The sequence below is a fragment of the Schistocerca cancellata genome, chromosome 2 (assembly GCF_023864275.1).
Source record: "Schistocerca cancellata isolate TAMUIC-IGC-003103 chromosome 2, iqSchCanc2.1, whole genome shotgun sequence".
Classification (NCBI taxonomy): Eukaryota; Metazoa; Arthropoda; class Insecta; order Orthoptera; family Acrididae; genus Schistocerca; species Schistocerca cancellata.
In genome coordinates, this window is record NC_064627.1 from 353,969,508 (window position 1) to 353,983,321 (window position 13,814).

Genomic DNA, 13,814 nt, shown 5'->3' on the forward strand with positions numbered 1-13,814 from the left:
TGACTCAGGTAGTTAGCGAGTTCTAGCACATCAGAAGCCATCGTCAGGTTCGCCTCTTAACCACACTCGACTTTAGCAGTAAATATTACGGTTTTTAGATACGTAATTGACTTGGCAAAGCCTGATGTGCTACGAACTCCTCAGTTGCCCACTTTAACCAGCTGTCGAGGTCGTAAAGGAGTAACTTTATAGGGAAACTGAACAGTTAGTAAAACATGACAGAGGAATATGGGAATAGTTGTTCACAGCAATCTAGATAATAGCACAACAGGAAGAAAAATAAGTTAAAATTTTGTAAATATATGGTACGGGAAAGAATTCGGAGGATTTGCTTTGAATTCTACTGCTAACACAAAAATGTAAGTAACAAGATATCGGATAAGGCAAGAAGTTTTATGGAAATACCAGGTTCGGGTTTCTCTACATTCATTGTAGACTTCAGTGACGAGGTAAGCGAAAAGTCAGCTCTCGTGTTTCCGAGAGCCTCATTTGTTGAGTAGGGTACACATGTTCTATATTATGTGCAGCACACAGTTTTAATTTTTAGCATAAACCCGTTGAATGCAAATGCCTACCCAATATTTAGAGCATTACATTTGGAGCTTGTTACGACGTGAGGCAGGGATTATTCTGTAGGGTTACCGCCAACGGCTCTTTCTCGAGACTCTAACACCACAGATTTACTAATAGCGGAAGGTGTCGAAGGCAAGAGTAGCGTCAGTAGCAAACGTGGACATTTAGCGCGAACATCTGAATTGCAGGATTGTTCTCCTTAGCAGCCACAGTCCTGTTCCTCGAACCAACTCTTCAGAAGTAAATGAGTTTTTGGCTCAAATGGCTCTGAGCACTATGGGACTCAACTGCTGAGGTCATTAGTCACCTAGAACTTAGAACTAGTTAAACCTAACTAACCTAAGGACACCACAAACATCCATGCCCGAGGCAGGATTCGAACCTGCGACCGTAGCGGTCTTGCGGTTCCAGACTGCAGCGCCTTTAACCGCACGGCCACTTCGGCCGGCTAAATGAGTTTTTACCTTACAGAACAGTAGAGTGAACAGAACAGTTTTACAGTAGCGAAAAGTATTGTTATAGCCTAAGAAGACCAATCTAAATCTTAGCTGAAGAAAGTTTGCGACATTATAAAAGAATTTTTTCCTGAAAGTATTCTAATCTTATCAGATATCCTGAAATATTAGACGCCACACCACTCTACAGCTTTTCAAACGATGTACTTACTTCCATAATCATGCAAGTATACTTTAAAAGTAGGATAACACCTTTTCGTCCAGAAGAAATAATTTTAGGTTACATTTAAAACATGTTTTGCTACCTGTAAGACAATTTATGTTCCTGGGTAAACAATAAAAATTTTTTGTCGCAGCATAATGAACTCTACTCTGAAGCACTGGCCATACTGAACTCTATTCTGAGTCAAATGGTTAAAATGGCTCTAAGCACTATGGGACTTAAGATCTGAGGTCATCAGTCCCCTAGACTTAGAACTACTTAAACCTAAGGAACATAAGGACATCATACACATCCATGCCCAAGGCAGGATTCGAACCTGTGACCGTAGCAGCAGCTCGGTTCCAAACTGAAGCGCCTAGAACCGCTCTTTCACAATGGCAGGCAGGTTTAATAATGATCAAGTTTTCATTAGTGTAATAGGCATGGACATCACAATTACTCTCCAATGGTGATGAATTTTTATGATCAATTTAATTTGCGAATGGTGCAGTTACAATGCGTAGCTCCTTGAAGAGGTTTCTATAAGGTGGCTGCAAGTGTACACCAAGTATTATTTTTGGTGGTCGCTTTTATGCCATCAATACGTCCTTTGTAATTGATAAGCCAGGAAATTCCATTAGATTTTATTGAGAGGAAATATGCTAAATAATTTAGGAAGTTGATTCGTTTATTTACAAGCCTATCAATTATACGAAGTGCAAAAGTAACTGAAGTTGATCGTTTGAGCAGCTCAGTACTACGCTTTCTCCAGTATAAGATTTCACCAGTAAGTACACCCAAAAGTTTGAAGCATAGTATCCTGTTAACTAATTGCTTTGCATATGCTGTATCAACTGGTAGTACGACTCTATTTTACAGAAATGAATATAGTTTTTTTTTCAAAACTGGGGGAGAGTCTAATTTTCGTGAAAGCACTTAACACTTTATGAAAAATATCATTAACAATGTCTTCTCTTGCCTTGTCTCTAATGAAATTTATTATAACACTAATATCTTCTGCAAACGTACCAATTCTCTCATTCCAGTATTATCTAAATGTTTGCTAAGTATGTTTCAACCCGTTCTTTGTTAAGCCCTCAATTCCATATCTCAGTTATTGAACTGATTTACCTACATAACCACAGTATACTCATTATAAACCCACTGTATTCTTATTGTATAAAATTTCTTTTTTTGTGAAACGTATGTATGCCCCACATATTCTTAATGTAAAGTGTTTTCAGTGAATGTCTTGCTCGATTTTAGAATGCCAAAATCGTAAGTGTGCGTACAGCAACGAATTGTGTGTTTTTGACTGTATATCATGCTGGCGTATTACACAGTACCGAAAATTAATCAAGGCACTCCGTTCTATAAATTTCACATCCTGTAACGAATAGATGGACGATACATTTTGTTTTCCAGAGGTGAAATGATGGTGACCAAATTATATATCTACCATATGTAGAGCAACATGTTAAAATATGTTACTCTTCTAAGACCTGCACACCTATAGGTAAATAACTTGAGAAACAGATGAACATAAAATCTCCCACTCTTGTATTCAACAATATCGAACTTTTTCGTCCAGCATGGTATGTTTTGATAAAGTAAAGATATAGGTTAAAGTTGAGAAAAATAAATTAAAACAGGAAACGAATAATAACGGTTTAAAACTGACAAATAAACTCAGTATTATACCGGACTGCGTAACCACCTGCTGCTAACAAATGTCTGTACTTACAATTAATGTAGATACTATACATGTCACTTTCTTTGGACTAGCGCCTACCTAAAATGGACTTCTCCATAGAAATATTATGCCTGCTAATGGGTAATAAATATACAGTGTTTTAGCCCTGCGCTAAGCTTTTGCATTAAGTACATTAAAATTCCAGTCACGTCGCTGACTGCGCAGGACAAACTGTAGGCTCTTGACGAAATAAAACCACTGAATACTTTTATCAGAGAGCCTGTTAACGCTAAAGCGACTAAGTCCAGTGAAAGTGAAAGAAAATTAAGAACGTAGTGTAGGTCAAAACACGAAATACTAAGGAAGATACAGCATGCAGAAAGACAGACAGAAAGAGAGAGGGGACAGAGATTAGAATAATGCGGTCGTGCAAAATAATAATTTCTACAAATTATTTTACGAACCCGACGATTCACAGCTTCCACATTTTTTCTGAAAATCATATTCGCACTATAGCTGCGTGTATTAAAAACTATCATTTCAACTTACTCAACGTTTATCTGCATTCTATGGTTATTATGTAGTTTGTCTTCTCCTTTGATCTAGATACAAGTTGTCATGATTTTTACATATATCCTGTACTTAATGTCATTTCATCTCTGAGGGTGGTCTGGTGTTGGACCGAAACTGGTAGTTTTTTAATAAAATGGCATACAGGTCTTGTGCAATCATAATTTTTCAGGACTAAATTTTAACAGGAATGGCAGTAACCTTTACTAAGTACATCATTCTATGGTTATTGTGTGCACAGCATTAACGAAATCTCAAATCTATAAAAAGAAATAGCTTTGGTGCAACTTTCATAGTTTGAATTGTAGCTCCTTAACTGTAAGTAAAGGGATCTTCCTCTGAGTGAAAAATTTTATTTCGCATTTAAGCTGTTTTTTTTTTTCTTTTTTAAAGAGAAGAGAATCCTGAAAGGGGAATAAAAAGGTTCCGAGGAATTCGATGGTCGAATATTTTGATCGGCCTTCAATATAGTTTGCTTTACACTTTTTTGATTTTGTTGAAATTGAAATACGCTTGCTGGAAAGTGCTTTACAAGCTGACTACAGCTTGATTCTATGCGTAAAGGTACGCTGCACAGGAGTACTGGGAGTGCTTCTGATCCTGACTACAATGTCCCGACTGCTGATGACAGCTTCCGATACCAAAGCACATGATTTTCTGCCACGTTGATCCTCGGTAGTCCTTGTGAAATTGCCTGAACAGTATTACAGAAATCCCACATACTGGGGACTGAAGCTCGTCTTCCACAGAGAAGTCAAGCAGTGTTGCCTGTTGTTGATTTTAGAGTACTGGAAGCAACTGTGGCCAGAAAGTTAGACACATGTCAACCAACAATGTTTCATCCACTTCTGGAACAAAAAAATACCTTCACGATATGCAAGACCACCACCAAGTCCATGTCTGCCACGTTTTTCCTAATCTCTGCCTACAATACGTTACGTACTGGTCAGGATTGTTCCTTATCATGATGGCTCCGCTAAAGTGTTTTCTTAGTGTGTCGGCTCATTTTCAATTTAATTTTATGACGCTCTTGTTGTCACACTGACAGTCTCAACTCTACCTACCTTATTTACTGGCCTGGGTTCCTGGCCCAACCGGCCGCGGTGGCCGAGCGGTTCTAGGCGCTTTAGTCCGGAACGGCGCTGCTGCTACGGTCGCAGATTCGAATCCTGCCTCGCGCGTGGATGTGTGTGATGTCCTTAGGTTACTCAGTTTTAAGTAGTTCTAGGGGACTGATGACGTCAGATGTTAAATCCCGTAGTGCTCAGAACCATTTGAACCATTTGCTCCTGGCCCCTTTCATTATATTCTGTGCCATCTTCCTTAAATGTTTGCATATTTGATGTTTATATGGTTCACTAGCAGTTTAGACCTTCAGGGAAACAGTGGCACATTTCCTAGGAGCTACAAATTCATGAGTTGTTGGTTACTATATCAGAGTTGGAAATGGAAAACGTCATTTAGGATAGTGAACATGACATTATAAACGATTATCCATGATATCCGGTTGAAAACACAGTTTCTGGTCCGTTCGTCTTTGAAAATGGGCCGCAGTACTCATAAGTTTGTCGCGTAAATAAGAACACTTCATCAACAATGCCTGTAGAAACGGTGATTACTATCCAGTTTCCCGTTTAATAACAATCGTTCACTCACAAGAGCCTTGAACAAAATGGTTTAAATGGCTCTGAGCACTATGGGACTTAACTTCTGAGGTCATCAGTCCCCGAGAACTTAGAACTACTTAAACCTGACTAACCTAAGGAAATCACACACATCCATGCCCGAGACAGGATTCCAAACTGTGACCGTAGCGGTCGCGCAGCTCCAGACTGTAGCGCCTAGAATCGCTCGGCCACTGCGGTCGGCGAGACTTGAACGAACTTCTACATTCACATAATGATTGAATGAAAAGTAAGTATTCGGTGAAATATAACAAATTTCTAATTTTGTATTTCGACAAAAGAGGAGTGTTCATGTGGAAACCATTCCGATCTCCGGTCGCTCGCTTCGTACTTTTTACACGGTTTCATCGACGTAGAGAACAAATTTTTTTCCAGTTCAAATAATAAACACGTCAATCTTCTATCACTGTGCAGCTAGTGAATAACTAACGGGTCAAATCCAATTTCTTCCGTTGGAGGTACAATATCATCCATACATTAAACGACCGTCTTGTTAAATTCAACTTCGGATATACAGCCAATGATTAATATTAATCGGTGTTGTTCTCCGAATTGGTTAGAATCAATAAGTGATTTAAATTACGGAGAGTAGGGGCATACGAAAGCCAGAACTGTTCTATTGTTTTCCGGAAAAGGCAGTAATATATCAAGTCCGTCTCTAATCAACCATCAAATGGTGTGAAAACGTGGAAACTAAATCAAGACATCAAAGGTTGCAATTCATCATGTGAATGAGTCGAATGGAGCAAAATAATAAGCGACCGGTAAATTTTTTTTTGTAATTTCGACGTGTTCGGAGCATGTTGCTGGAACAGTGATGCGTGTGTGGAAGCACCTCATAGAAACGATGGGTCCTACACAGCGACCAGCGATTGCTGATCCATGTAACGTGGCCACAGCACAACAGAGTGGCCGTCGTGTTGTCAGCAAGGTCGTAACAGAACGTACCGCTTTGCCTGCAGTGTTGGCTGCTGCAGTATTAACTAGTTGCACGCACGGCGTTGCGTCGGCCGCCGTTGCTCGTGAGTATGAATGCCATTGCGGTAATGGCCATGCGATTTCCATTTCTGGCGTTCAGAGTAACGTAGTGAGTTTCAGTACGAATCCCGTTTAAACCTCACCTACAGTGGTGGCTGCATATGTGTCACCTTCCACCATCGCCCATGGCTTGTGTGTACGATACTTTTTTTTTTAATGCAGTTTTCAGACCCGCCACATAGCAGCAAAATTGAGCATTACAAAATCACTGCTCCACTAGAGTTACAAAGGCCACGCAATTAGCAGTTTTCCACCGGAATTCGGAATTCCGCAGTGGTTGCTTATAAGCGGATATCATTCCACCAGCTCACAGTACAATATGTTTCACAGCACACATCCGATTTCGCAACATTAAAAAAACTCGCACTAAATTTTAACTTACGCATAGGAGTGCCAAGCTTTCATTTATAGAATACAAAGGTATATTTTTAATATGTGTAGACTTATAACATTCCGGTACTCTTTACAATTAAGTTTAGAATTTAAGTTTTCACTTACCTCTCACAAATGTTGGATGTGCCCTTCACCACACGCATGACAAACACCAGACGATAGTCAAACTCGCCCATACTCTTGTAAGCGTGTGTGGAGTTCCTGTACTCAGGTATGTTGCTATCGGGCGTCATAATTCGCCCAGAGCTATTTGAAGTGAAGGCACATACACGAAGTCACGAAGACATTCACAACCCCCCTCCCCCCCCCCCCCCAAAAAAAAAGAACATATCGCGGGATAAGATGACTTTGTTTGAAGATCAATGGTGTTAAGTTGGTGCCTCGTCGAAGATTTTGTGCCATTCTCTCGAGGAAAATCACGGCGCACACTTTTAACTGAATTGCATCTACTGAAATGGAGAACAGAAATCATCTTTGGTTGTTGCGTTATCGCTATCTCTACTCGACGCACTGTGGGTAAAGAGTGAGTGCCCCCCCTTACCGGCAACAACATGAATCGGCTCCAAGGTAAAACTTGCGTTTCTATGGCTAAATTAAGATTTACTAAAGTTTCTGTCTTCATTCGATTGGAAGATATAATCTCGTGAAACAGTATCAATCTTTCTGGAAAACTTGGTATTCCCTTCCAAACTGTCTTTAGTTTATGGTCCCGGCGGAGTTTCGAGTCCTCCCTCCGGCATGGGTGTGTGTGTTTGTCCTCAGGATAATTTAGGTTAAGTAGTGTGTAAGCTTAGGGACTGATGACCTCAGTAGTTAAGTCCCATAAGAGTTCACACACATTTGAACATTTTTTTTTAGTTTATGAGTGATCTACCTGTTCACCTATAAAGCGTACATCTTGAAACGAAAATACTCATAACTTATTTTTGATTATTCCAACTGTCGCCATAGGGAGGAAAGAGTTTGAATTAATATTGAAAAAGCATTCACCAGAATAATGCAAGATTTTCAATGTATGTATAAGAATTTATGACGACCCGGCAGGATTCTCTTGATGTTAAATGAAACATACAATCTGCAAGGAAAACTTCTAGGATCAGTAGTTATATTTTTCTACAGACAGTGGTGCAGCTGTTCAAACCGTGTACACGAACTAGGAACGTCGCAAATCGGCTCAGGACATTCTGGTTCCGATTTCCCCTGCAGCATCACACGCCATCCTCCTAAGGAAAGCAACGTCCATTCCACCATCGTCCAGTGCGATTGAGATAACGCAATGAGCATGATTATATAACAGGAAATTTTTACCTTTAACTCCCTCTCTGGTCTCTTTTGAAACAACTTTTTTAAGGAGACACCCATTTGTCTGGTTTGATGTTGCCCCACTTTTCGTATATTGTGTTGATCTTTTCATCTCTGCACCTAGCATGCTGCACCTAGCATGCTGTACGGTTTGACATGTTTTGCATTCTCTAGATTCTTTCTGTCCTACTATTTATTCTATACACTCCTTTCCTCTCCAATTCTTTTTTATGCTGCTTCATTTCATTTGTTATCTGTCTATTAACTTAACACATTCTTCGACAGCAGCATATTTCAAACATTTGTAGTTTCTTTTCTACGAATTTAAATTCAGTACTGAGCTCCAGATGTGCACATTCGGGAACTTCTTCCTCTTTTCCATATTAATATCTGATAGAAGGTGTTTAGTACTTATGCCGACTACATACGGTATCTAATAATACTAAAGAGCGCAGTACCAAATGTTATTTGGAATGTGAAAAATATTATTGGATATCTTAAATCGTTTCTACCATGGTAGCCGGAGTGACATATCGCCAGTTTATTACTTCTTCTCGCGGTTAAAGTTACGTCGATTCGTACAAAATTCGCTGAGATCAAAGCGATGTCACCACCAACGCTCACCAGAGTTTTATTACTGACCAGAGGGCATGAAAGGGAAGCAGTTGTTGGGAAGGGAGTGAGAGGGTTGTGGCCTATCCCCGATGTTATTCAATCTGTATATTGAGCAAGCAATAAAGGAAACAAAAGAAAAATTCGGAGCACGAATTAAAATCCATGGAGAAGAAATAAAAACTTTGAGGTTCGCCGATGACATTGTAATTCTGTCAGAGACAGCAAAGGACCTGGATGAGCAGCTGAACGGAATGGACAGTGTCATGAAAGGAGGGTATAAGATGAACATCAACAAAAGCAGAACGAGGATAATGGAATGTAGTCGAATTAAGTCGGGTGATGCTGAGGGAATTAGATTAGGAAATGAGACGCATAAAGTAGTAAATGAGTTTTGCTATTTGGGGGGCAAAATAACTGATGATGGTCGAAGTAGAGAGGATATAAAATGTAGACTGGCAATGGCAAGGAAAGCGTTTCTGAAGAAGAGAAATTTATTAACACCGAGTATAGATTTAAGTGTTAGGAAGTCGTTCCTGAAACTATTTGTATGGAGTGTGGCCGTGTATGGAAGTGAAACGTGGACGATAAATGGTTCGGACAAGAAGAGAATAGGAGCTTTCGAAATGTGGTGCTACACAAGAATGCTGAAGATTAGATGGGTAGATCACATAAGTAATGAGGAGGTACTGAAGAGAATTGGAGAGATGAGAAATTTGTGGTACACATTGGCTAGAAGAAGGGATCGGTTGGTAGGACATGTTCTGAGGCATTATTTAGTATTGGAGGGCAGCGTGGAGGGTAAAAACCGTAGAGGGAGACCAAGAGATGAATACACTAAACAGATTCAGAAGGATGTAGGTTGCAATAGGTACTGGGAGATGAAGAAGCTTGCACAGGATTGAGTAGCATGGAGAGCATCAAACCACTGTCTGGACTGAAGACCACAACAACAACAACAACAGGGGAATATCACTTCTACAGAATATCACTTGCATCATCCCATTAAATTCATCAAAACACACACACACACACACACACACACACACACACACACACACACACACACGTTGTACAGAAGGTAACCGGAAGAAACACGCAATGAGACTCTCAAAGACAATAATTACAGCGCAGTTCGTGATAGTTTGGACATGACAAAGGTGGCACATGGTCCATAATGGGGTGTGTCATCACTATGGACTGCAGTGCATGGTCTACACGTTACTCTCATACTGGCCACAAGGTTGGTTAGTTCTTGCGGTAGGGCGTTTGGTTCCTGCACCAGCGCGGTTGACAGCTGCTGAACTGTCGTTCGTGCACGTGGTCGCGTTGCTAAGAATTTACAATGCATCCCACACGTGCTATATGGGACTTAAGTCGGGGGAACGGGCGAACCAGTCCTTTTGCCGAATAAACTGCCGTTCTAAGAGCTCCTACACGGGCGCTATTCAGTGCGACCGCACCGTTTCATTCATTGTCACCGAGGCCTTAATATGCTACTGTGTCTATTTTGTCATTCAATTTTGCACAGCAGTGTAATATACTATGTGGTTTCACACGTGTCTTAGGAAATGCTACGGCAGTTATCTATTATCGGTTGTAGTCTGTAACGCCGCTTCCTATGGACGCAAAATTGAAAATATAAAATAGTACCCGAAACCCAATAAAAGTCCCAGAATCCAAGCTCCAAATTTCAAGCCCCACTGGAATAGCATCACTTGAATAGTAGCAAGTAAATAGAAAAGAAATCCAGTATAAACCGACTTATTGTTTTGAAAAGGAAAAGAAAAGAAATAGAATCCATTAGTTTCAGCCGGCCGGGTGGCCGAGCGGTTCTTGGCACTACAGTCTGGAACCACGCGACCGCTACGGTCGCAGATTCGAATCCTGCCTCGGGCATGGGTGTGTGTGATGTCCTTAGGTTAGCTAGGTTTAAGTAGTTCTAAGTTCTAGGGGACTGATGACTTCAGAAGTTAAGTCCCATAGTGCTCAGAGCCATTTGAACCATTAGTTTCAAATTAAAATAATAGTAGATCGCAAAGTAGTGTACTTATAGATCACGGAATAGAACGAGTGAACTCGAAGCATACTCTCTGTGAGTACTCTTTGAGGACACTGCGTAATAGAGAAGAAAAAAGTCATACATTGTTAATGTGCTGCTAGCGCTTGCTGCATCAGGTCGTATCTCAACGAATGCTCTTGTACGTAGGCGCGACTAGATTGTTTTTGGTGAATTTTTGGAAATTTTGCGACCTGCTAGGAATCATTAAACTTGAAATAGGTAGATCCCCAAACCTTGAATACATTACGTAAATCCAAGGGAGGAAAAGATCCTAACTTGTCTTAAATGGATTATCATACAGGGAAGACTGAACTTTACCGCAAAGTAATATACCGAAAGCAAATTACCGACATCGGAAGTGAACATTCATATTGAATTGTGAGAATGTACTGAAGTTTCGTTAAAGTGGCAAATGAAATCTGGATCTTGTTACAAACTCTTTGATGGAAACTAACTAGTTCCACCCAGCTTAGGGAAACGTTACTTCCTTAATAAATAGGACGTGAATAGTATAGAATAGACCAGTATAAAGTGGATTTACTGCGTGACATCTCTTTCAACCCATTTAATATTGTGTGTTTATGAAATATTTAGTTGTGCGACGACATTGATTAATAACAGAGCGCAGCATGCATAAATATTCTTTGCCGCGTTAGACAGTTATTGTACCGATTCGAACTATTTAGCTTACTTAAACTGAAAACTTTAGGGGATAAATTATTGCCGTACATGGACTGTAGCCATAATTAGTACAAGGATAGCCGTTGGTGTGCAGCTACGTGTAGCTGTGCTCTTACACGTCGGTGAACATATAATTAATTGAACTGGTCGGTATCATTGATGCGCACTCAGCTTGAATACAGTGCAGCAGGACAGATTTTTTTATGTAATGTTCCTCATAGGATAATATTACCGCTAGTTAGTCGGAGCACGAATTTCATCAACGAACATTTCCAGTACATCTCAAGAGGAGCGCTTACAAGTCTGAACAGATGAGTAAGCTTGGCGGCCGTTATGGCCGAGCGGTTCTAGGCGCTTCAGTCTGGAACAGTGCGACCGCTACGGTATCAGGTTCGAATCCTGCCTCGGGCTTAGATGTTTGTGATGTCCATGGTTAGTACGGTTTAAGTGGTTCTAAGTTCTAGGGGACTGATGACCTCAGTTGTTAAGTCCCAAAGTGCTCAGAGCCATTTGAACCATTTGAGTAAGCTTAACAGTTTACCCGTTTACGTTATGAATGAAAGTTCATTTCGCGCTGGCTATACCCGCATCACAAGACAACCTCAGTTTTCCATACACAGGCAGACTGCCACAAGTGCCGACGCTGCTGCAAGAGATGCAGTGGCCACTATCGACATAAATCACACAGCGCAATATCCGATCACGTTGGGCAGAAGTTGCGGCGGTGCCAGCGATTTTATGCTCGATAACGCGATGCTGCGCTCTGCAGAAGAAAGTTCCCTGGAGTCTGGTGTTCTGAGACAAACAAAGAACACGCCTCATAGAAAGGAAGAAAAAGAGGCAGCACCAGACTTCCGGGTTTTAAGCGGAACACGTGACATGACATGCGACTAGAAACGGCATACTGGGTGTAGCACATCGATACCTCAGTGAATTAGCACAACAGATGCTAAAATAGTGAAGATCTTGTATGAAAATGATATCGGCACTGCATATGGTCACCGCAGGGATGAAAACTGAGATTCTCAAGTAAACATCATAGGCGTTAAACCATCCATCAGGTGGCACTGTGGTAGTTGGTACAAATAATAATAATAATAATAATACGTCGTGTCATATGAAGTATACAGGGTATTACAAAAAGGTACGACCAAACTTTCAGGAAACATTCCTCACACACAAAGAAAGAAAATATGTTATGTGGACATGTGTCCGGAAACGCTTACTTTCCATGTTAGAGCCTATTTTATTACTTCTCTTCAAATCACATTAATCATGGAATGGAAACACACAGCAACAGAACGTACCAGCGTGACTTCAAACACTTTGTTACAGGAAATGTTCAAAATGTCCTCCGTTAGCGAGGATACATGCATCCACTCCGTCGCATGGAATCCCTGATGCGCTGATGCAGCCCTGGAGAATGGCGTATACAATACGAGCACGAAGAGTCTCTACATTTGGTACCGGGGTTGCATAGACAAGAGCTTTCAAATGCCCCCATAAATGAAAGTCAAGAGGGTTGATGTCAGGAGAGCGTGGAGTCCATGGAATTGTCCCGCTTCTACCAATCCATCGGTCACCGAATATGTTTTGAGAAGCGTACGAACACTTCGACTGAAATGTGCAGGAGCTCCATCGTGCATGAACCACATGTTGTGTCGTACTTGTAAAGGCACATGTTCTAGCAGCACAGGTAGAGTATCCCGTATGAAATCATGATAAGGTGCTCCATTGAGCATAGATGGAAGAACATGGGGCCCAATCAAGACATCACCAACAATGCCTGCCCAAACGTTCACAGAAAATCTGTGTTGATGACGTGATTGCACAATTGCGTGAGGATTCTCGTCAGCCCACACATGTTGATTGTGAAAATTTACAATTTGATCACATTGGAATGAAGCGTCATCCGTAAAGAGAACATTTGCACTGAAATGAGGATTGACACATTGTTGGATGAACCATTCAGAGAAGTGTACCCATGGAGGCCCATAAGTTGCTGATAGTGCCTGCACACGCTGTACATGATATGGAAACAACTGGTTCTCCCGTATCAGTCTCCATACAGTGACGTGGTCAACGTTACCTTGTACAGCAGCAACTTCTCTGACGCTGGCATTAGGGTTATCGTCAACTGCACGAAGAATTGCCTCGTCCATTGCAGGTGTCCTCGTCGTCCTAGGTCTTCCCCAGTCGCGAGTCATAGGCTGGAATGTTCCGTGCTCCCTAAGACGCCGATCAATTGCTTCGAACGTCTTCCTATCGGGACACCTTCTGACACGTTCTGGAAATCTGTCTCGATACAAACGTACTGCGCCACGACTATTGCCCCTTGCTAATACATACATCAAATGGGCATCTGCCAACTCCGCATTTGTAAACATTGCACTGACTGCAAAACCACGTTCGTGATGAACACTAACCTGTTGATGCTACGTACTGATGTGCTTGATGCTAGTACTGTAGAGCAATGATTCGCATGTCAACACAAGCACCGAAGTCAACATTATCTTCTTCCAATTGGGCCAACTGGCGGCGAATCGAG